This window comes from Canis lupus, chromosome 14 (genome assembly GCF_003254725.2).
Source record: "Canis lupus dingo isolate Sandy chromosome 14, ASM325472v2, whole genome shotgun sequence".
Lineage (NCBI taxonomy): Eukaryota > Metazoa > Chordata > Mammalia > Carnivora > Canidae > Canis > Canis lupus.
The window spans coordinates 2,067,617-2,090,772 of NC_064256.1; positions in this window are offsets into that span (position 1 = coordinate 2,067,617).

Genomic DNA, 23,156 nt, shown 5'->3' on the forward strand with positions numbered 1-23,156 from the left:
CAAATATTGATGATTTCACTACATGTGGAATCTGAAACATGAATGTATAAAAATAGTAGATAATGGTTTCCAAGGCTGAATAACTGGGAAAATGAGAAGGTATTGGTCAAAGTATAAATAAATTTTCAGTTTTATGATAAATAAATTTTGAGGATCTAACATGCAGCATGGCAACAATAATTAACAATGCTGCATTGTATACTCAAAGTTGCAAGGGGGAGGGCCCCGCGAGGAGCCGGGCTGAGGCCGGGGCGAGTGTCCCCAGGACAGGAGAGCCCCGTCCCGGAGGAGCAGGAGCTGCACCGACCTTCCCGGGGGGAAAGGGGCTCGCAGGGAGGTGGAGCAGGACCCAGGAGGGCGGGGATGCCCTCGGGCTCCCGGGGACACTAACAGACACCTGCGCCCCGGGAGAGTGCGCCGAGCTCCCTAAGGGCTGCAGCGCGCACGGCGGGACCCGGAGCCGCTGGCGGGGGGGGGGGGGGGGGGGGGGGGGGGGGGGCTCGGGGGCGGCTCCGCGGAGGGGGCTGCGGGGCGGGAGCGCGAATCCAACAGCGCAGGCCCCAGAGCACAGGGAACACAGGAGCCCAGGATCCGGCCTCCCCCCAGGACAGGAACCCTGACTAATCCACTTCCATTATAAACTTTGTAATATGTTATTTTTGCTTTAGGGAGTCAATTATATATGAGAGATTAACTTTTTAAGTTGTCTTTATGTACTTATCTTCATTTAGACTATTTGGGGAGATTGTGTTTCCTTATGTAGACCTAGATTCCCATGTTTCTAGGAGACATCCAAGTAGCAAGTTTAGGCCATCTTCTGGGTGATTGCTATACTGAAAAATACTTTGTCCCAGGAAATTGCTTCCAAATTAATAAACTGTTCTTTATTATATTTTAGCCTACTTAATTCAAACTCCCTCAGTCCCACATGTACTCAACCAGCTCCTACTGGTAAAACCAGGTCAGATGCGGCAGCTTTTTGGAGTATGTCTCTTTTCTTCTTTTATCATACCCAGAATCTCCTGCCTGAGTTATATATACTTTAAAATAATCTGATTCATCCGCCTAATGGCCAAGAGAGGAAATGGTGATATAAGACAGAGAAGCACCTGTTGTCCTGTAGGATAGAAGCCTCTTTATAACCTCTGATGAAGGGGGATTTCTCGGTATTAAAAAGAGAGAGGGACACCTGGGTGGCTCAGCAGTTAAGCGTCTGTCTTTGGCTCAAGGTGTGATCCCAGGGTTCCAAGATAGAGTCCTGTATTGGGGTCCCTGTGAGGAGCCTGCTTCTCCCTCTGCCTATGTCTGTGCCTCTCTCTGTCTCTCATGAATAAATAAAATCTTTAAAAATAAAAAAGAAAAGAAAAAAATTAAAAGAGAGTGAGACTATTTAGTATATTTAGAGGATTAAACATTTAAGAGTACAGGAAATTCAGGGTTACAAAACCAGGTATTCCCATCCCATGTACACAGCCCTCCTCTTCCTTAGCCAGGGCCGTGGCATAACATATCTTCCTTGGTTGGCTTTAGCTTCTTTGGAGTTCTATTACTTATTCTATTAGGTCTTTGGCCTTGGCCTCAGTTTCCTCTGGCCTCCTACTGAAGGAGTTGAACCATTCCCAAGAAGCCCCTCTGGATTTTAGGTTTAGCCTTCAAATGGCAATTATTACTTACATCTTTTGGTTACTTTTCCAGAGCATCAGTTAACCAAGTAATAGGTATCCTATTTCAGTTGTAGTTGATTTTACCTCCACAATTTTCAAAAGCCTGACATATTCCAACAGCTAATGCATTTCCTTCCATGCTTTATGTCAATTCTCCACTATTTAAGTATGTATATATTTATTTGAAGAATAATTAACATTTAGTGTTATTCAGTGGTATATTATGTCGATTCAACAATTCTATACATTAATAAGTGCTCATCAAAATAAGTGTACTTTTATATTTTTCTTTCTTCTTTTAATATTTATTTATTTATTCATAAAGAGAGTGAAAGGCAGAAACACAGGCAGAGGGAGAAGCAGTCTACATGTGGGGACCCTGACGTGGGACTTGACCCAGGTTCTCCAGGATCACACCTTGGGCTGCAGGCGGCCCTAAACCGCTGGGCTACCTGGGCTGCCCAATTTTTTTGTTTTTATTGGAGTTCAAATTGCCAACATATAGCATAACAACCAGAACAACCAGTGCTCATCCCATCAAGTATCCCCTCAGTGTCCATCCTCCAGTCACCACAACCCTCCCGCCCACCTCCCTTTCTACCACCCCTTGTTCATTTCCCAGAGTTAGAAGTCTCTCATGTTCTGTCTGCCTCTCTAATATTTCCCACTCACTTTCTCTATTTTCCCATTTATTCCCTTTCACTATTTTTTATATTCCCCAAATGAATGAGACCATATGTTTGGCCTTCTCCGATTATTTCACTCAGCATAATACCCTCCAGTTCCATCCATGTCGAAGCAAATGGTGGGTATTTGTCGTTTCTAATGGCTGAGGAATATTCCATTGTTATACATAGACCACATCTTCTTTATCCATTCATCTTTCAATGGACACTGAGGCCCCTTCCAGTTTGGCTATTGTGGACATTGCTGCTAGAAATATCGGGGTGCAGGTGTCCTGGCATTTCACTGCATCTGTATCTTTGGGGTAAATACCCAGCAGTGCAATTGCTGGGTCTAGGGCAGATCTATTTTTAACTCTTTGAGGAACCTCCACACAGTTTTCCAGAGTGGCTGCACCAGTTCACATTCCCACCAACAGTGCAGGAGGGTTTCCCTTTCTCCACATCCTCTCCAACATTTTTTGTATCCTGCCCTTTATCTGATACATCATTTGCAAATATCTTCTCCCATTCTGTAGGTTGCCTTTTAGTTTTGTTGACTGTTTCTGTTGCTGTGCAAAAGCTCCTCATCTTGATGAAGTCCCAATAATTAATTTTTGCTTTCCTTTCTCTTGCGTACATGGATGTATCTTGCAAGAAATTACTGTAGCCACCTTCAAAAAGGGTGTTGCCTGTGTTTTCTTCTAGGATTGTGATGAAATCTTGTCTCACGTTAAGATCTTTCATCTACCGCCAAACTTTTTGAACTTGGTCACAGTAACTTCTTGCAAGATACAGTCATCTGGCTCTGGAGTTTTCTGTCTTGGGAGGTTTTTGATAACTACTTCAATATCCTCCCTGGTTATTGGACTGTTCAGGTTTTCTATTTATTCCTATTCCAGTTTTGGTAGTTTGTGGTTTTCGAGACATGTGTCCATTTTTTCTAGATTGCCTAATTTATTAATGTAAAGCTGCTCATAGTAGGTTTATAAGCTCCTTTTTTCTTGGTATTAGTAGTGATCTCTCCTTTCTCATTCATGATTTTATCAATTTGAGTCTTTTCTCTCTTCTTTTTAAGAAGGCTGGCTAATGGTTTATCTATCTTATTAATTCCTTCAAAGAACCAACTCCTGGGGGGCAGGTAAAGATGGTGGAAGAGTACGGTCCCCAAGTCACCTGTCCCCACCAAATTACCTAGATAACTTTCAAATCATCCTGAAAACCTACGAATTCGACTTGAGATTTGTTTATGTATTTTTTTAAATAATAAATTTATTTTTTATTGGTGTTCAATTTGCCAACATACAGAATAACACCCAGTGCTCATCCCGTCAAGACCCCCCCTCAGTGCCCCTCACCCATTCACCCCACCCCCCACCCTCTTCCCCTTCCACCACCCCTAGTTCCTTTCCCAGAGTTAGGAGTCTTTATGTTCTGTCTCCCTTTCTGATATTTCCTACCCATTTCTTCTCCCTTCCCTTTTATTCCCTTTCACTATTATTTATATTCCCGAAATGAATGAGAACATATAATGTGATTTAAAGAGAGAACAGCTAGAATGCTACAGTGAGAAGAGTTCGTGCTTCTATCAAGGTAGGAAGACTGGGGGACAAAAGAATTAAAGAAACAAAAGGCATCCAAAGGGGAGGGGTCCTGTGAGGACCCGGGCTAAGGCCGCAGCGAGTGTCCCCAGGACAGGAAAGACCCGCCTGGAGAAGCAGGAGCTTCAGCATTCCTCCCGGACAGAAAGGCGCTCACAGGAAGTTGGAGCAGGATCCCAGGAAGGGGGGGATGCCCTCATCCTCCCTGGGACACTAACAGACACCTGGCCCCAGGGAGAGCATGCCCCACACCCGGTGGCCGAGCTCTCTAAAGGGCTGTAGCACGCGCCAAGCGGGGCCAAGGAGCAGCTCGGAGGTGGCTTGGGCAGAGGCTCTGTGGAGGGGGCTGCGCGACCCGGGGAACAGCTCCAGGGCAGTTCTGGCGGGGGCTCCGTGGGGAGGGGGTTGCACAGCCAGGAGAGTGATTCCAACAGCGCAGAGAGCACAGGGTTCTGGGGACACAGCCCCAGATCTGGCGCTCCCCCCGGGACAGGCAGAAGCCAGGAGGGCCCAGGAGAGCAAGGACACTCCAGCCTCCGGGAGGCCTCTAGCTAAGCAGACCAGCGGCCCCATCCCCGGAGCATCCAGGCCCCTGCAGACTGATAGCCCCATAGTTACTGCAGGAGCTGACTCCAAGGCTGGGGAGCTGACTGCTACTACTGCTGTTTTTCCTCCTGGAGCCTCACAGGATAAACATCCCCGCACTGAGCTTCACAGTGAACTCATAGGATAAACAGTTTAAATAACCTTCACTGAGCCATGCACCAGGCTGGGGGCTGAGCTGCTCTCCCAAGTGCTAACACCTGAAAATCAGCACAGCAGGCCCTTCCCCCGGAAGACCAGCTAGAGGGACAGGAGAAAAACAAATTATTGACCCAGCAGCACTGGAGAGTTCCAGGGGAAGTAGAGGGATTTACAGTACACGGAATCAGAAGATACTCCCCCTTGTTTTTTTTATTTGTTTGCTTCCGTACCCCCCCCCCATTTTTCTACCTTTCTTTTTTTTTTTATTTATGATAGTCACAGAGAGCGAGAGAGAGAGAGAGAGAGAGAGAGGCAGAGACATAGGCAGAGGGAGAAGCAGGCTCCATGCACCGGGAGCCCAACCTGGGATTTGATCCCGGGTCTCCAGGATCGGGCCCTGGGCCAAAGGCAGGCGCTAAACCGCTTCGCCACCCAGGGATCCCTCTTCTCTTCTTTTTTAACTTCCTTTTTTCTTTTTCTTTTCTTCTTTCTCTTCTCCCGTTTTCTCTTTTGTCCCAATACATTTTTTTTTTTTTGGCCACTCTACACTGAGCAAAATGACTAGAAGGAAAAACTCACCTCAAAGGAAAGAATCAGAAACAGTCCTCTCTCCCACAGAGTTACAAAATTTGGATTAAAATTCAATGTCACAAAGCCAATTCAGAAGCACTATTATAAAGCTACTGGTGGCTCTAGAAAAAAGCATAAACGACTCAAGAGACTTCATGACTGCAGAATTTAGATCTAATCAGGCAGAAATTAAAAATCAATTAAATGAGATGCAATCCAATCCATAGTCTGTGTGACTATCATAAATAAAAATAAATAAATAAATAAATAAATAAACAAACAAACAAACAAACAAACTAGAGGTCCTAACGACGAGTGTTAATGGGGTGGAGGAACGAGTGAGTGACATAGAAGACAAGTTGACAGAAAAGAGGGAAACTGAGGAAAAAAGAGACAAATAATTAAAAGATCATGAGGACAGATTAAGGGAAATAAATGACGACCTGAGGAAGAAAAATCTACATTTAATTGGGGTTCTGGAGGGCACCGAAAGGGACAGATGGCCAAAATATGTATTTGAACAAATCATAGCTGAAAACTTTCCTAATCTGGTAGGGGAAACAGGCATTCAGATCCAGGAAATAGAGAGATTCCCCCTAAAATCAATAAAAACCTTTAAATACCTCAACATTTAATAGTGAAGCTTGCAAATTCCAAAGATAAAGAAAAGATCCTTAAAGCAGCAGTAGACAAGAGATCCCTAATTTATATGGGGAGAAATATGAGATTAACAGCAGACCTCTCCACAGAAACCTGGCAGGCCCGAAAGGGCTGGCAGGATATATCCAGGGTCCTGAATGAGAAGAAAATGCAGCCAAGACTACTTTATCCAGCAAGGCTCTTATTCAGAATAGAAGGAAACATAAAGAGCTTCCAAGACAGGCAGGAACTGAAAGAATATGTGACCACCAAACCAGCTCTGCAAGAAACTTTAAGGGGGACTCTTAAAATTCCTCTTTAAGAGGAAGTCCAATGGAACAATCCACAAAAACAGGGACTGAATATGTATCGTATCATGATGACGCTAAATTCATATCTCTCAATAGTAACTCTGAACGTGAATGGGCTTAATGACCCCATCAAAGGCGCAGAGTTTCAAAATGGAAAAAAAGCAGGACCCATCTATTTGCTGTCTACAAGAAACTCATTTTAGACATACGGACACTTACAGCCTGAAAATAAAAGGTTGCAGAACTATTTACCATTCAAATGGTCCAAAAAGAAAGCAGGGGTAGCCATCCTGATATCAGATAAACTAAAATTTATACTGAAGACTGTAGTGAGAGATGAGGAGGGACACTATATCATACTTAAAGGATCTATCGAAGACGAGGACTTAACAATCCTCAATATATACGCCCTGAATGTGGGAGCTGCAAAATATATCAATTAATAGCCAGAGTTAAAACATACTTATATACTAATACAGTTATACCTGGTGATTTCAATGTAGTGCTTTCTACACTCGCTAGGTCTTCTAAGCACAACATCTCCAAAGAAACGAGAGCTTTAAATGATACACTGGACCAGATGGATTTCACAGATATCTACAGAACTTTATGTCCAAACGCAACTGAATAAACCTTCTTCTCAAGTGCACATGGAACTTTCTCCAGAATAGACCACATACTGGGTCACAAATCAGGTCTGAACTGATACCAAAAGATTGGGATGTCCCCTGCAATTTTCAGACCAAAATGCTTTGAAACTTGAACTCAATCACAAGAAGAAATTTGGAAGAAATTCAAACACGTAGAGGTTCAAGAGTATCCTGATAAAAGATGAAAGGGTCAACCAGGAAATTAGAGGAGAATTAAAAACATTCATGAAGGGTCCCTGGGTGGCGCAGTGGTTTGGCACCTGCCTTTAGCCCAGGGTGCGATCCTGGAGACCCAGGATTGAATCCCACATCGGGGTCCCGGTGCATGGAGCCTGCTTCTCCCTCTGCCTGTGTCTCTGTGTGTCTCTCTCTCTCTCTGTGTGACTATCATAAATTTTAAAAATAAAAAATAATAATAAAAAAATAAAAGCGGAGACTTACAGGTAAAAAAAAATTCATGAAAACTAAAGAGAATGAAGATACAACCATTCAAAATCTTTGGAATACAACAAAAGGAGTCCTAAGAAATAAATATATCGCAATACAAGCATCCCTCAAAAAATTGGAAAAACCTCAAATCACAAGCTAACCTTACACCTAAAGGAACTGGAGAAAGAACAGCAAATAAAACCTACACCAAGCAGAAGAGAGTTAATAATGATCTGAGCAGAACTCAATGAGATTGAGAACAGAATAACTGTAAAACAGATCAACAAAACCAGGAGTTGGTTCTTTGAAAGATTAATAAGATAGATAAACCATTATCCAGCCTTAATAAAAAAAAAAGAAAAGACTCAAATTTATAAAATCACGAATGAAAATGGAGAGATCACAACCTATACCAAGGAAATACAAACGATTTTAAAAACTTATTGTGAGCAGCTATATGACAATAACGTAGGCAATCTGGAAGAAATGGACACATTCATGGAAAGCCACAAACTACCAAAACTGGAACAGGAAGAAATATAAAACCTGAACAGTCCTATAACCAGAGAGGAAATGCAAGCGGTTATAAAAAACCTCCCAAAACATAAAAGTCCAAGGCCAGATGGCTTCCCAAGGGAATTCTATCAAAAGTTTAAAGAAGAAACAATACGTATTCTACTAAAGCTGTTCTGAAAGATAGAAAGGTATGGAACTCTTCCAAACTCGTTCTATGAAGCCAGCATCACCTTAATTTCAAATCCAGACAAAGACCCCACCAAAAAGGAGAATTAAAGACCAATATCCCTGATGAGCACAGATGCAAAAATTCTCAACAAGATACTAGCCAACAAGATCCAAACTACATTAAGATTATTCACCATGTCAAGTGGGATTTATCCCCAGGATGCAAGGCTGGTTCAACATTCATAAAGCAATCAATGTGATAGATCAGATCAAGACAAAGAAAAAACAAGAACCATAGGGTGCTCTCAACAGATGCAGAGAAAGCATTTGACAAAATACAGCATCCATTCCTTATCAAAACTCTTCAGAGTGTAGAGATAGAGGGAACATTTGTCATCGTCTTGAAAGCCATCAATGAAAAGCTGACAGCAAATATCATTTTCAATGGGGAAACACTGGGAGTCTTTCCCCTAAGATCAGTAATGTGACAAGGACGTCCTCTCTCACCACCTCTATTCAACATAGTACTAGAAGTCATAGCCTCAGCAATCAGTCAACAAAAATAAATGAAACGCATTCAAATTGGCAAAAAAGAAGTCAAACTCTCCCTCATTGCAGTTGGCATGATATTATACATAGGAAACCCAAAAGACTCCACCCCAAGATTGCTAGAACTCATACAGCAATTAGGTAGTGTAGCAGGATGCAAAATCAATGCCCAGAAATCAGTTATTTCTATACACTAACAATGAAACTGAGAAAAGAGAAATTAAGGAGTCAATCCCATTTACAACTGCACCCAAAAGCTTAAGATACTTAGGAATAAACCTAACCAAAGAGGTAAAATATCTATACCCTAAAAATTACAGAACACTTTTGAAAGAAATGTAGGAAGTCACAAAGAAATGGAAAAATATTTCATACTCATGGATTGGAAGAATTAGTATGGTGAAAATGTCAATGTTACCCAGGGCAATTTACACATTTATTGCAATTCGTATTGAAATACCATGTACTTTCTTCAGAGAGTTGGAACAAATCATCTTAAGGTTTGTGTGGAATCACAAAGGACCCTGAATAGCCAGGGGGATATTGAAAAAGAAAATCAGAGCCGGGGGCATCACAATGCTGGATTTCAAGTTGTACTACAAAACTGTGATCATCAAGACAGTATGGCACTGGCACAAAAACACATAGATCAATGGAACATAATTGACAACCCAGAAATGGGCCCTCAATTCTATGGTCAACTAATATTAGGCAAAGCAGGAAACACTATGCACTGGGAAAAGGACAGTCTCTTCAATAAATGGTGCTGTGAAAATTGGAGACCCATGTGCAGAACAATGAAAGTAGACCATTCCCTTGCACCATACACAAAGATAAACTCAAAATGGATGAAAGATCTAACTGTGAGAAACAATCCATTGAAATCCTAGAAGAGAACACAGGCAACACCCTTTTGAAGTTGGCCACAGCAAATTCTTGCAAGATACATCTATGAAGGCAAGAGAAAAAAAGTAAAAAATGAATTATTGGGACTTTAATCAAGATAAAAGCTTCTGCACAGCAAAAGAATCAGTCAACAAAACTAAAAGACAACCTACAGAATGGGAGAAGATAGTTGCAAATGATCCATCAGATAAAGGGCTAGTGTCCAAGATCTATAAAGAACTTCTTAAACTCAACAGCAAAGAAATAAACCTTCCAATCATGAAATGGGCAAAAGACATGAACAGAAATCTCACAGAGGAAGACAGAGACATGGCCAACAAGCACATGAGAAAATGCTCCACATCACTGGCCATCGAGGAAGTACAAATCAAAACCACAATGAGATACCACCTCACACCAGTGAGTATGGTGAATATTAACAAGACAGGCAACAACAAATGTTGGAGAGAATTTGGAGAAAGGGGAACCCTCTTGAACTGTTGGCGGGAATGTGAATGGGCACAGCCACTCTGGAAAACTGTGTGCAGGTTCCTCAAAAAGTCAGAAATAGACCTACCTATGACCCAGGAATTGCACTGCTGGGGATTTACCCCAAAGATACAGATGCAGTGAAACACCAGGACACCTGTTCCCCAATGTTTATAGCAGCAATATCCACAATAGCCAAACTGGAAAGAGCCATAGTGTCTATTGAAAGATGAATAGATAAAGAAGATGTTGTGTGTGATACACACACACACACACACACACACACACAATGGAATATTATTCAGCCTTTAGAAACGACAAATTACCACCTTGGTAGTAATCTTCATCTTGGGTAGAAGTGAATGGTATTATGCTGAGTGAAATCGGCACTCAGCATAATTGACTAAATGCTAAGTCAATAGGAGAAGGACAAACAGTATATGGTCTCATTCATTTGGGAATATTAAAAATATAGTGAAAGGGAATAAAGGGGAAAGGAGACAAAATGAGTGGGAAATATCAGTGAGGATGACAGAACATGAGAGACACCTAACTCTGGGAAACAAACAAGGGGTAGTGGAAGGGGAGTTGGGGGGGGATGGGGTGATTGGGTGATGGGCACTGAGGGGGGCACTTGAAGGGTTGAGTACTGGGTGTTATGCTATATGTTGGCAAATAGAACTCCAATAAAAAATATACCAAAAACAAATAAAAATAACACCTGGATAGATTTTACCTTGTCACAAAAAAAAAGATGAAACATACAGGGCATGTGGGTGGCCCAGTCGTTGACCATCTGCCTTCAAGTGAGGTCGTGATCCCTAAGGTCCTGGGATAGAATCTCACTTTAGGCTGCCCACAGAGAGCCTGTTTCTCTCTCTCCTAATGTCTCTCTCTCTCTCTCTCTCTCTTTCTTTCTGTGTCTCCTGAATAAATAAAATCTTTTCAACAAGAGAGAGAAATGAAACATGCAAAATATTTAAAATAATTTTTCAACTTTAATAATATTAAAATGTGGTATTGGGATGTCTGGGTGGCTCAGCAGTTGCATGTCTGCCTTTGGCTCAGGTGATGATCTACCAGAGTCCTAGGATCGAATCCCACATCGGGCTCCCTGCATGGAGCCTGCTTGTCCCTTTGCCTATGTCTCCACCTCTCTCTCACTGTCATGAACAAATAAATAAAATCTAAAAAAAAAAAGACATGGAAAAAAACCTAAGTGTCCACGAAGGATGAACGGATAAAGAAAATTGGTGCGTATACACACACACACACACACACACACACACTGAAATAGTATTCATTTATAAAAATGAAGAAAAACTTCCATTTGTGACAACACAGATGGACTCTGAAGATATATCAAGTGAAATATGTCAAAGAACAACAAATATTGTATGATTTCACTTACATGTGGAATCTGAAAACATGAATGTATAAAAATAGTAGATAATGGTTTCCAAGGGCTGAATAACTGGGAAAATGAGAAGGTATTGGTCAAAGTATAAATAAATTTTCAGTTTTATGATAAATAAATTTTGAGGATCTAACATGCAGCATGGCAACAATAATTAACAATGCTGCATTGTATACTCAAAAGTTGCTATAAGATTACAGCTTTAATGTTCTCAGCATAACAATGACAACAACAAAATGAGAGTTGTGAGTTAAAGTGTGTGTTAACTAACTCTACTGTGGTAAATATTTAGCAATATATATGTATACCAAATTATTTCTTTTTATACCTTAAAATTATACAAGTATTATATATCAATTATATTCACTTTTTAAATATTCTACAGGGTTTGTAAATAGTAAACCCTTTGGTTATGTTCCAAAAATAAGGAAAAAAGATCAGCATTACCAAATTGTCTTAAATACATTCACAACAACATTCCAAAGGTTTTTACTCAAAGTTAATTGTGGAATGCCTGGGTGGCTCGGCGGTTGAGTGTCTCCCTTTGGCTCAGGGATTGATCCTGGAGTCCTGGGATCAAGGCCTACATCAGGCTCCCTGCATGGAGCTTGCTTCTCCCTCTGCCTGTGTCTCTGCCTCTCTGTGAATAAATAAATTAATCTTTAAAAAATAAAATAAAATAAAACATAGAAGTTAATTGCCTTTTCCTTGAAGGATTGATAGTCACCATCAAGACTTTTGTCTTTCACCCACTCCACTTCCACACTCTCTACATACAAATACAAATCTAAGGTTTTTGGGGGAGAAAATATTTGTTTTATTTTGTTGTTATTAATTAATTTCTTATTTTTTAAATTTTCCATAACTATTATCCTCTTTTTTTGCCTCTCTTTCCCAGTTGGGAGGCCCTAAGAAGTATTTTTCCCTGATTCCAGGTGGATTTTTGGTCTGTGATAGAATAGACAGGAAACCAAATTGTAAGAGCAATGTATTTCCTTGTCCAGCCACTGTGGGTACTGAGGATTGCCTAGTCTCTACTAGAGGTAAAGAGTCATAGATAGATAGATTAGATAGATAGATAGATAGATAGATAGATAGATAGATAGATTGATAGATAGATAGACTAGATAGATAGATAATAGATAATAAACAAAGGAAATGAGTTCTGTCAAAGTTTCTATTTACATGACTTCCTTTTACAGGTCATGTATCCCTTCCTTCCTCATGGTATGTGTCACACAATGAGTCTGTCTCTGTGTCTCTCCACTATCTATGGTATATATCTATACCTATGTCAAAATTCATCTATAATCAATCTATCCATTTTTTAAATCATTATCATCATCATCAACAATCTAATGTTCTAAGTTTCTTGGTTTGATCAATTTTATTGATAAATTTGACTACCTTATAAAGAAAATGTTTAATGTTTGTATCATTCTTTTGCCTAAAACAAGACAATCTCTGTGAATGTTCCAAGAATTTAAAATAATGATCAGTTTAGAAATAAAATAAAATATGGTTAGTTTAAAATAATAATTAGTGTATTTTATGCTTTCTTTTTTGAGACTTTATTTATTTGTGAAAGAGAGAGAGGGAGAGAAATAGAGAGAGAGAGAATGAGTAAAGGGAACTGGCAGAGGGAAAGGGAGAAGCAGACTCCCTGCTGAGCAGAGAGCCCAATGTCTGGCTCCATCCCAGGACTACAGGATCAGGAACTGAGAGGAAGGCAGACACATAACCAACAGAGCCACCCAGGTGTCCCTATTTTCTTTGATTCACTTTTAAATTATATCATACATTTTAAATTATTTCATCTGTTTTTACATGAAGGCATGTTATAGTTCATATTAACAATAGATTATTAAAAAAAAACAATAGATTATTTGCAATGTCTCCTTGTATTTTTTAACAAATTTAAATTGTTTTATTTCAAAGTAAAGTGTTAGTTCTTACAAGTTTATGATTGTAGCTTTTTAAAAATTCATTTAATGATGACAGTTATTGTTATTCATTTTATTGCCTTTCACGGTGGATTTCATTTTATATATTAAAATTATAACATGAATTTATATACTGCAAAATGATAGCAATATTATAATGCATTAGGTTATGTGTTTGCTTCTCCTGCTTAGTTTCTATTTAACTTGTCTCATTCTGTGAAAAAAGAAAAAAAAACATCAGAATGTAGTGGCTTAGGACAACAACCACAGTATTCCTCATAATTTGGGTGGTCAGGTAAATGGAAGAGATTCAGCTGGGTCAGATTTATCTATCCTCATGTGGTGTTAGCCAGGAAAATAGAATAGGATTGAAGATCTGAGATGAATTCACCCAAATGTCTCATGTCTCTGATGAAATCACTTTTATACTAAGTAGCAGTAAATGGGAAATGAGCATAATTCACTTCTATGACCAGAAAAGTGTCTGGAATTATTAATGTGCTAACTCATGGCTCAAAAAATAAATATGGAACATTCCATGTTTCCTAATGGATAGAAATAACCAGCAAAGCTTTACTTCTGCCACATTCTATTGGTCAAGGCAAGACAAAAGATTCAGAATGAAGGAAAAATTAACTACAGCACTTGATGAAGAAGTATATTTATATGGGGATGGGAAGAATTAGCAGTTTTCTTTGCAGACACTCTGACATAGGATACACTGGTGTCTGATGTTCTGAAAAAGAAGGAAGGAGAGAAGAAAGAAAGAAAAGAAAGAGGAAAAGAAAGAAAGAAGAAAGAAAGAAAAAAGAAAGAAAGAAGGAAAGAAAGAAAGAAATGAAAGAAGAAAAGAAATGAAAGAAGAAAGAAAGAAAGAAAGAAAGGAAGGAAAGAAGAAAGAAAGAGAAAGAAGAAAGAAAGAAGAAGAAAGAAAGAAAGAAAGAAAGAAGAAGAAGAAAGAAAGAAGAAAGAAAGAAAGAAAGAAAGAAAGAAAGAAAGAAAGAAGAAAGAAAGAAAAGAAAGAAAGAAAGAAAGAAGAAAGAAAGAAAGAAAGAAAGAAAGAAGAAAGAAAGAAAGAAGAGAGAGAGAAAGGAAGAAAATGTGCTTTTTGTGTGTAATTTTGTTATTTATTCTTTGGTGCCCATTTTTTTTAGAATTTTTTGTTTTTCACTAACTTCTGGAACCCATTTTAGAAATATATTTATCAAAAAATTCAACTCTATTTTATAACTTTTAGTAAATATTTTATTTGCTTTTTAAACCATTTATGATTTATGCAGTTCCATATGTAGCTCTATAATTATTCCTATTCTGCTACTTACTTTATTAACTTTTTAAAGTAATTTTAACAATTAAATTAATATATGTGATGCCTAGTTGAACTATCTTCAGGGTTTTGAGGGATTTTGCTTCCATGTGAGAAATTCAGTTATACTCACATACGAATGTGAATTCTTCTTTCTCCATTCTAAATCCTTATATATGGACATATTTTCCCTTACATGAAATGGCAAATTCTTTCCTTCAGAGAATCATCATAATCTGCTAGTCAACCATCTTATTTTCATATAGTTTTCTAGTAGACTTATGGGTTGATTGACTTTTCATACATCTTTGCTCTTATTTCTTATGTTTGGACATGGCAAAAGAGATTCTGATGTCTGTTTATTCTATTCTCTTAGTTGATTTACCTTGGATGAGCTGCAGTCTATTTACAGAAAAGCCGAAAATGGACTCCATACATCAGCATTCCCAATTCTTATGTCCTTTGAGAGTTAACCATCCTTGATTAGTTCCAGCTCACATTCTAATTGCCAGGAAACACTTAAAATGGAATATAACTTCCCTTCAATGATTGTTCTCTTCCTTCTGATCTGAGAGTTAAGCAAATTTGAGTCAAATTCTTTCATTTTTCCCTTTTCATTAACTACCAATATATTAAAAAAGAAAAACAGGGCTGGGGGCATCACAATGCCAGATTTCAGGTTGTACTACAAAGCTGTGGTCATCAAGACAGTGTGGTACTGGCACAAAAACAGACACATAGATCAATGGAACAGCATAGAGAATCCTGAAGTGCACCCTCAACTCTATGGTCAACTAATATTCAACAAAGCAGGAAAGACTGTCCACTGGAAAAAAAAGCAGTCTCTTCAATAAATGGTGCTGGGAAAATTGGACAGCCACATGCAGAAGAATGGAACAAGACCATTCTCTTACACCACATACAAGATAAACTCAAAATGGATGAATTATCTAAATGTGAGACAAGAATCCATCAGAATCCTAGAGAAGAACACAGGCAACACCCTTCTTGAACATGGCCACAGCAACTTCTTGCAAGATACATCAATAAAGGCAAGGGAAACAAAATCAAAATGAATTATTGGGACTTAATCAAGATAAAAAGCTTCTGCACAGCAAAAGGAACAGTCAACAAAACTGAAAGACAAACTACAGAATGGGAGAAGATATTTGCAAATGATGTATATGATAAAGAGCTAGTATCCATGATCTAGAAAGAACTTATTAAACTCAACAGAAAAGAAACAAACAACCCAATAATGAAATGGGCAAAAGACATGAACAGAAATCTCACAGAGGAAGACATAGACATGGCCAACATGCACATGAGAAAATGCTCTGCATCACTTGCCATCAGGGAAATACAAATCAAAACCACAATGAGATACCACCTCACACCGTGAGAATGGGGAAAATTAACAAGGCAGAAAACCACAAATGTTGGAGAGGATGCGGAGAAAAGGGAACCCTCTTACACTGTTGGTGTGAATGTGATCTGGTGCAGCCACTCTGGAAAACTGTGTGGAGGTTCCTCAAAGAGTTAAAAATAGACCTGCCCTACGACCCAGCAATTGCACTGCTGGGGATTTACCCCAAAGATACAGATGCAGTGAAATTCTGAAACACCTGCACCCCAATGTTTATAGTAGCAATGTCCACAATAGCCAAACTGTGGAAGGAGCCTCAGTGTCCATCGAAAGATGAATGGATCAAGAAGATGTGGTTTATGTATACAATGGAATATTCCTCAGCCATTAGAAACTGACAAATACCCACCATTTGCTTCAACAGGAATGGAACTGGAGGGTATTATGCTGAGTGAAATAAGTCAATCGGAGAAGGACAAACATTATATGGTCTCATTCATTTGGGGAATATAAAAATTAGTGAAAGGGAATAAAAGGGAAAGGAGAGAAAATGAGTGAAAATATCAGTGAGGGGGACAAAACATGAGAGACACCTAACTCTGGGAAACAACAAGGGGTGGTGGAAAGGGAGGTGGGCAGGCGGGGGTGGGGGTGACTGGGTGATGGCCACTGAGGGGGCACTTAGCAGGATGAGCACTGGGTGTTATGCTGTATGTTGGCAAATTGAACTCCAATAAAAAATTAAAGAAACAAACAAAACAAGAAAACAAAAAACCTTACCAATATAAATATGTGCTACCTCAATAATTATTTGTGAGAACTTAGGAATTCTTAATGTGTAGCTAATTATGCAATTCCTTCTTTCTTTTTTCTTATTCCTTCCTTCTATGTTCTCCTGCATCTCAAAAGTCTCCAATCTTGGTCATTTTTTTTAAATTATACTTTTCCTAACTCTTGCCAACATGCACCTCTCAGTCTTCCCTTTCAGTTGGAATATTTATCGTTATCTCTGTTATTCAGGGCTTGTTCTATGTCTATAACTCTGGCACTATGAATACAGCAAGAAAAAAAACAAGATAAATTCTCATGATCAATCATGATGATTTCCTTCTGGCCTATCAAGCATATTCTTAGGTAAGAAGTCTTCCCCATTGAGGAACTTATTAGAGTTGCTAAATTATTTATTACTTCACCATGGCAACACCCCCAACTATTTTCAAAGAAAAACAAGTAAGCAAAAGCGAAGTGTTCAAAGGAAGTGCTAATGTGTAAACTGCTGAAGTACTGAGACAATTTCTGAATGGAATGGAAAGAAAGCAACACTGGCCTGCAGATGACTGGCCTGGAAGTAGAGGGGCTTCTTGTCAGATGAGGTGCGATCTCAAGAGTCAAAGTATAAAGATAAATGTTTTCCTGAAAGTCTTGACTGCATTATTAGGACAGAGTCATCATAACAGTGCTTAACATGTCACATACTGGTTAAGACAAATAAAATATATTATATATATTTTATATATATATATCATATTGAACAAGCAACTCTACAATGTGTAATAGTTTGTCTGAACATATCATTTCTCTTTCACTAGACTCAAGCCCCTTAATGTCACAACCGATGTTATTTTCTTCCTTGGATCCCTGAATTTTGCAAAGTGCTTAAAAATGGAAAAGATAATTTTATTAATGATTAATAAGTTAATTGGTAATTAACTAATTGATTAATAATCAAGTGGGTACTTTGAGCTTAGTCATCATCTCCATAAAATTTATGGCAAAGTAACATAATTTTAGGTCTAAATTGAATTACCACACTTAAAGGATCAAGTTGGAATGTTCACTAATAATAATTATGTTTTTGATATCAAGAAGAGATAGACATAACGGAAACATAAAATATTTTCACTGCCCTAAAAATCACCCTTGCTCCACTTATTCATTCCTCTCTCTCTTAGCCTGTGACAACCATTAATCTTTGTACTGCCTCTACAGTTTGCCTTTTCTAGAATGTTATAGAGTTGGAATAATTATTTTTATGTTTTTTTTTTAATTTTTTTTTATTTATTTATGATAGTCAGAGAGAGAGAGAGAGAGAGAGAGAGAGAGAGGCAGAGACACAGGCAGAGGGAGAAGCAGGCTCCATGCACTGGGAGCCTGATGTGGGATTCGATCCCGGGTCTCCAGGATCGCGCCCTGGGCCAAAGGCAGGCGCCAAACCACTGCGCCACCCAGGGGTCCCAATGTTTTTATTTTTTAATATACATATATATTTTATTGAAGTTTGATTTGCCAATATATAGTATAACACCCAGTGCTCATCCTGTCAAGTGCCCCCTCTTACTGCCCATCACCCAGTCACCCCATCCCCTCGTCTGCCTGCCCTTCCACAATCCTTTGTTCATTTCCCAGAGTTCCCAGAGTTAGGAGTCTTACATGTTTTATCACCCTCTCTAATTTTTTCCACTAATTTTCTCTCCTTTCCCCTTTATTCCCTTTCACTATTTTTTATATCCCCATATGAGTGAAACTGTATGATGACTGTCATTCTCTGATTGACTTACCTCACTCAGCATAATATCCTCCAGTTCCATACATGTCAAAGCAAATGGTGGGTATTTGTCGTTTCTAATGGCTGAGTAATATTCCATTGTATACATAGACCACATCTTCTTTATCCATTCATCTGTCGAAGGACATCGAGGCTCCTTCCACAGTTTGGCTATTGTGGACATTGCTGCTAGAAACATTGGGGTGCAGGTGTCTTGGCGTTTCACTGCATCTGTATCTTTGGGGTAAATTACCAGCAGTGCAATTGCTGGGTCATAGGGCAGATCTATTTTTAACTCTTTAAGGAACCTCCACACAGTTTTCCAGAGTGGCTGTACCAGTTCACATTCCCACCAACACCTCAAGAGGGGTCCCCTTTCTTCACATCTAGTTGGAATTATAAAGTATTTTGCCTTTTCAAATTTGTTTCTTTCCCTTAGCAATATTCATTCAATATTCTTCCATGTCTTTTTGTGGCTTGATGACTTATTCCTTTTTATCACTGGATGATATTCCTTTGTATGGATGTGCCATAATTTCTCTATCTATTCACCTATTGAAGGACACTTTAGTTGCTTCCAAGTTTTGACTACTATGAATAAAGCTGTTAAAAACAATCGCATGCAGGTTTTTGGTGGGCATCAGTTTTCAACTAATTTGGGTAAATGCCAAAGCAAACAATTGCTGAATCATATGGTAAGAATATGTTCAGCATTGTAAGAAACTTGTTAGACTGTATTCCAGAGTGGCTATACTAGTTTGAATTCTGACCAACAATGAGTAAGAGATTTTGTTGCTCCATATATGCACCACCATTTGCTGACAACTGTTTTGGATTTTGACCATTCTAATAGGTGTATGGTGGTGACTTGTTATTTTGATTTGTAACTTCTTCATGGCATATGATATTAACATATGTTGAACAAATATATGATTATTTGCCATTTACAAATCTTTGGTGAACGGTCTAGATCTCACTGTTCTTCACGTCCCAGCTCATAAGGCACTGATAACCCCTGACAATCAGGAAGCTGAAGCTTTAGTTATTCACCCTGCAATAGATAGAGTGGATTGGGTGCATAGAAAGAGTGGCCACTACAGTGCTCCAATGAGATGGCATATTGCCAGGGATGCTGGATTGCCCTTGAAGTACACTGACCTGATTAACGTAGTAACATCCTGTTGTGTGCTCTAAACAACACCTGGTGCACTTGTCAAAAGAATTTGAGGCCTATCCTGGAGTTTCCAACTGGAGAGGAATTGACAAATTGATAATATTGGCCCTCTCCTTCTGAATAAGGGTTCTAAATATGTCTCGGTTGGTATGAACACTGCATCTGGCCTAACTCAAGCTTTTCTCTGATGCTGTGTAAATGAGGCTCCCACCATTATGGGATTAAATAAATTGAGTATTATGTATGGATACTGATGTCAAATTGCTAGTGATTGGAGGTTACATTTCAAAGGTCATGATGTGCAAATCTTGGTAAAGGAGTGTGACATTGAATGGAGGTTTCATCTTCCCTTTAACCCACAATTACTAGGGTTAGTAAAAAGAAAAATAAATATTAAAGCAACAAATTATATTGTTTTTTTGGGGGGGTTTACATTTTTTTCTTAATTTCTTTTTTTTGTTATTTATTTATTTATTAATGAGACACAGAGAGAGAGAGAGAGAGAGAGAGAGAGGCAGAGATACAGGCAGAGGGAGAAACAGGCTCCACGCAGGGAACCCGATGTGGGACTCGATCCTGTGACTCCAGGATCCTGCCCCATGGCCAAAGGCAGGCGCTAAACCACTGAGCCACCCTGACATCCCCCCCAAATTATATTGTTAACAGGTAAAACCACCTTGGCCACATGTACTAAAGAATTAACCCAGGACATCTGGGTGGCTCAGTGGTTAAGTGTCTGCTTTTGGCTCAGGACATAATCCTGGGGTCCTGGGATTAAGTCTCATATCAGACTCCCCACAGGGAGCCTACTTCTCCTCTGCCTATGTCTCTGCCTTTATCTCTGTGTCCCTCATGAATAAATTAAAAAACAAAATTAACCCTAGCTTTAATACATTTGAATGACAACCATTTGGGCCTGTGCCCAATATGCTAGTCTAGGGATCTATGACAAGGAACCCAACACCATAAATGTGTGGAAGTCATGAAAAACATCCATTGTCAAAACTCTCACCAAGGATCAATGTGCTGTGCTACTGAGAACACCAAGCCCCATTACACCTGGAAAATGAATTATCTACTGCAATTTGCACTTGAACATCCCCAAAGGATGGGTGAGTTAATTCACACATCTGGGTGAGGGGGAACTGCTAAGTCTCCACTGGGATCCCATTGCCCTGAGGCAAGCCAAACTTATGCAAACTTACTTTACATAAAATGAAGCATGCATCATTGAAAGAGGAGAGAAGATGGGGGTCCTGGTCTGACATATCCCATCCTCAGTCTATCTCTTCATGCCTAACAGTGCTTATTCATGATAAGCACTTATTATGTCAGTCCATATTTATGATATTCATAACAGTTAAAATTCTCAAAGATGCAGCCACATTAACCTCTAAAGAGTATGGCACAGGTGTAATCTTTGTACAAGGGGAAAACCTTCTCATACAAATTTCTACTAAGTGTCTTTTCACCCTTAGACTTCTGCTGCTTCTATGATGTCCAGCAATAGGATGGGCATCTAAAATAAATCAACACTCCTGCTCCTCCGGGACGGGGCTCTCCTGTCCTGGGGACACTCACCCCGGCCTCAGCACTTATTAAACTCAACACCAAAGAAACAAACAATCCAATCATGAAATGGGCAAAAGACATGAACATAAATCTCACAGAGGAAGACATAGACATGGCCAACATGCATATGAGAAAATGCTCTGCATCACTTGCCATCAGGGAAATACAAATCAAAACCACAATGAGATACCACCTCACACCGGTGAGAATGGGGCAAATTAACAAGGCAGGAAACAACAAATGTTGGAGGGGATGCGGAGAAAAGGGAACCCTCTTACACTGTTGGTGGGAATGTGAACTGGTGCAGCCACTCTGGAAAACTGTGTGGAGGTTCCTCAAAGAGTTAAAAATATACCTGCCCTACGACCCAGCAATTGCACTATTGGGGATTTACCCCAAAGATACAGATGCAGTGAAACCCCGGGACACCTGCACCCCGATGTTTATAGCAGCAATGGCCACGATAGCCAAACTGTGGAAGGAGCCTCGGTGTCCAACGAAAGATGAATGGATAAAGAAGATGTGGTTTATGTATACAACGGAATATTACTCAGCTATTAGAAATGACAAATACCCACCATTTGCTTCAATGTGGATGGAACTGGAGGGTATTATGCTGAGTGAAGTAAGTCAGTCGGAGAAGGACAAACATTATATGGTCTCATTCATTTGGGGAATATAAATAATAGTGAAAGGGAATATAAGGGAAGGGAGAAGAAATGTGTGGGAAATATCAGAAAGGGAGACAGAACGTAAAGACTGCTAACTCTGGGAAACGAACCAGGGGTGGTGGAAGGGGAGGAGGGCGGGGGGTGGGAGTGAATGGGTGACGGGCACTGGGGGTTATTCTGTATGTTAGTAAATTGAACACCAATAAAAAATTAAAAATATTAAAATAAATAAATAAATCAACACAACTGTTGGGTATATGTGAAGCTGCCCCTTGCAACCTCATTAAAATTGTGAGTGTAAGTATTGTCACTCCAGGGAAGGGACTGGAAGGCCTTAAAACAGTACATTACAGCAGAACAAGCTAATATAATACCACTAATTCATCTGGTGTTGCCAATACTGACCCAGAAACTTAGCCTGTGGCTTACATTATTAAAGACACTGGATAGGGCCTTTTTTTTTTCTCTCAGGTAAACTAAAAAAAAAAAAAAAAAAAAAAAAAAAAAAAAAAAAAAAAAAAAAACAGCTCATCAATTTGCTTATTTAAAAGATCCTGGGATCCCTGGGTGGCGCAGCGGTTTGGCGCCTGCCTTTGGCCCAGGGCGCGATCCTGGAGACCCGGGATCGAATCCCACGTCCGGCTCCTGGTGCATGGAGCCTGCTCCTCCCTCTGCCTGTGTCTCTGCCTCTCTCTCTCTCTGTGTGACTATCATAAATAAATAAAAATTAAAAAAAAAATAAAAAATAAAAGATCCTGGAGGGGTGCCTGGGTGACTCAGTGATTGAACATCTGCCTTTGGCTCAGGACTTGATCCCGGGGTTCTGGGATTGAGTCCTATATCAGGCTCCCTGCAGTGAGCCTATTTCTCCCTCTGGCTATGTCTCTGTCTCTCATGAATAAATAAAAAAAAATAAATCTAAAAAAAATAAAAGGTACCAGAAATATAACCATCAGAGCAATGAGTGACTATACTCAGATTTGGGATGGGTTTGTGTGGTTTACTCTGGGTTATGGATACTTGAACACCTTAGGAATCCCAGGTTGGAAGCAGAACAATCACCCTAATATACGAGAAACATGAGATGAATACCACTGGGGTTGTGTAGTTATTTTGTCATATTAAGGGATAGTGACTGGTTTAGCACTCATTGATTATGACCCCCAGGTATTTATTGGGTAGCATCAAATGAAACCTAATGGCTATGTGGAACAAATCTTTGGCTGTGATTCCCACCTGGATGGTTGGGCCATTACACATTGTGTTCTCCCTGGGGACAGGTAAG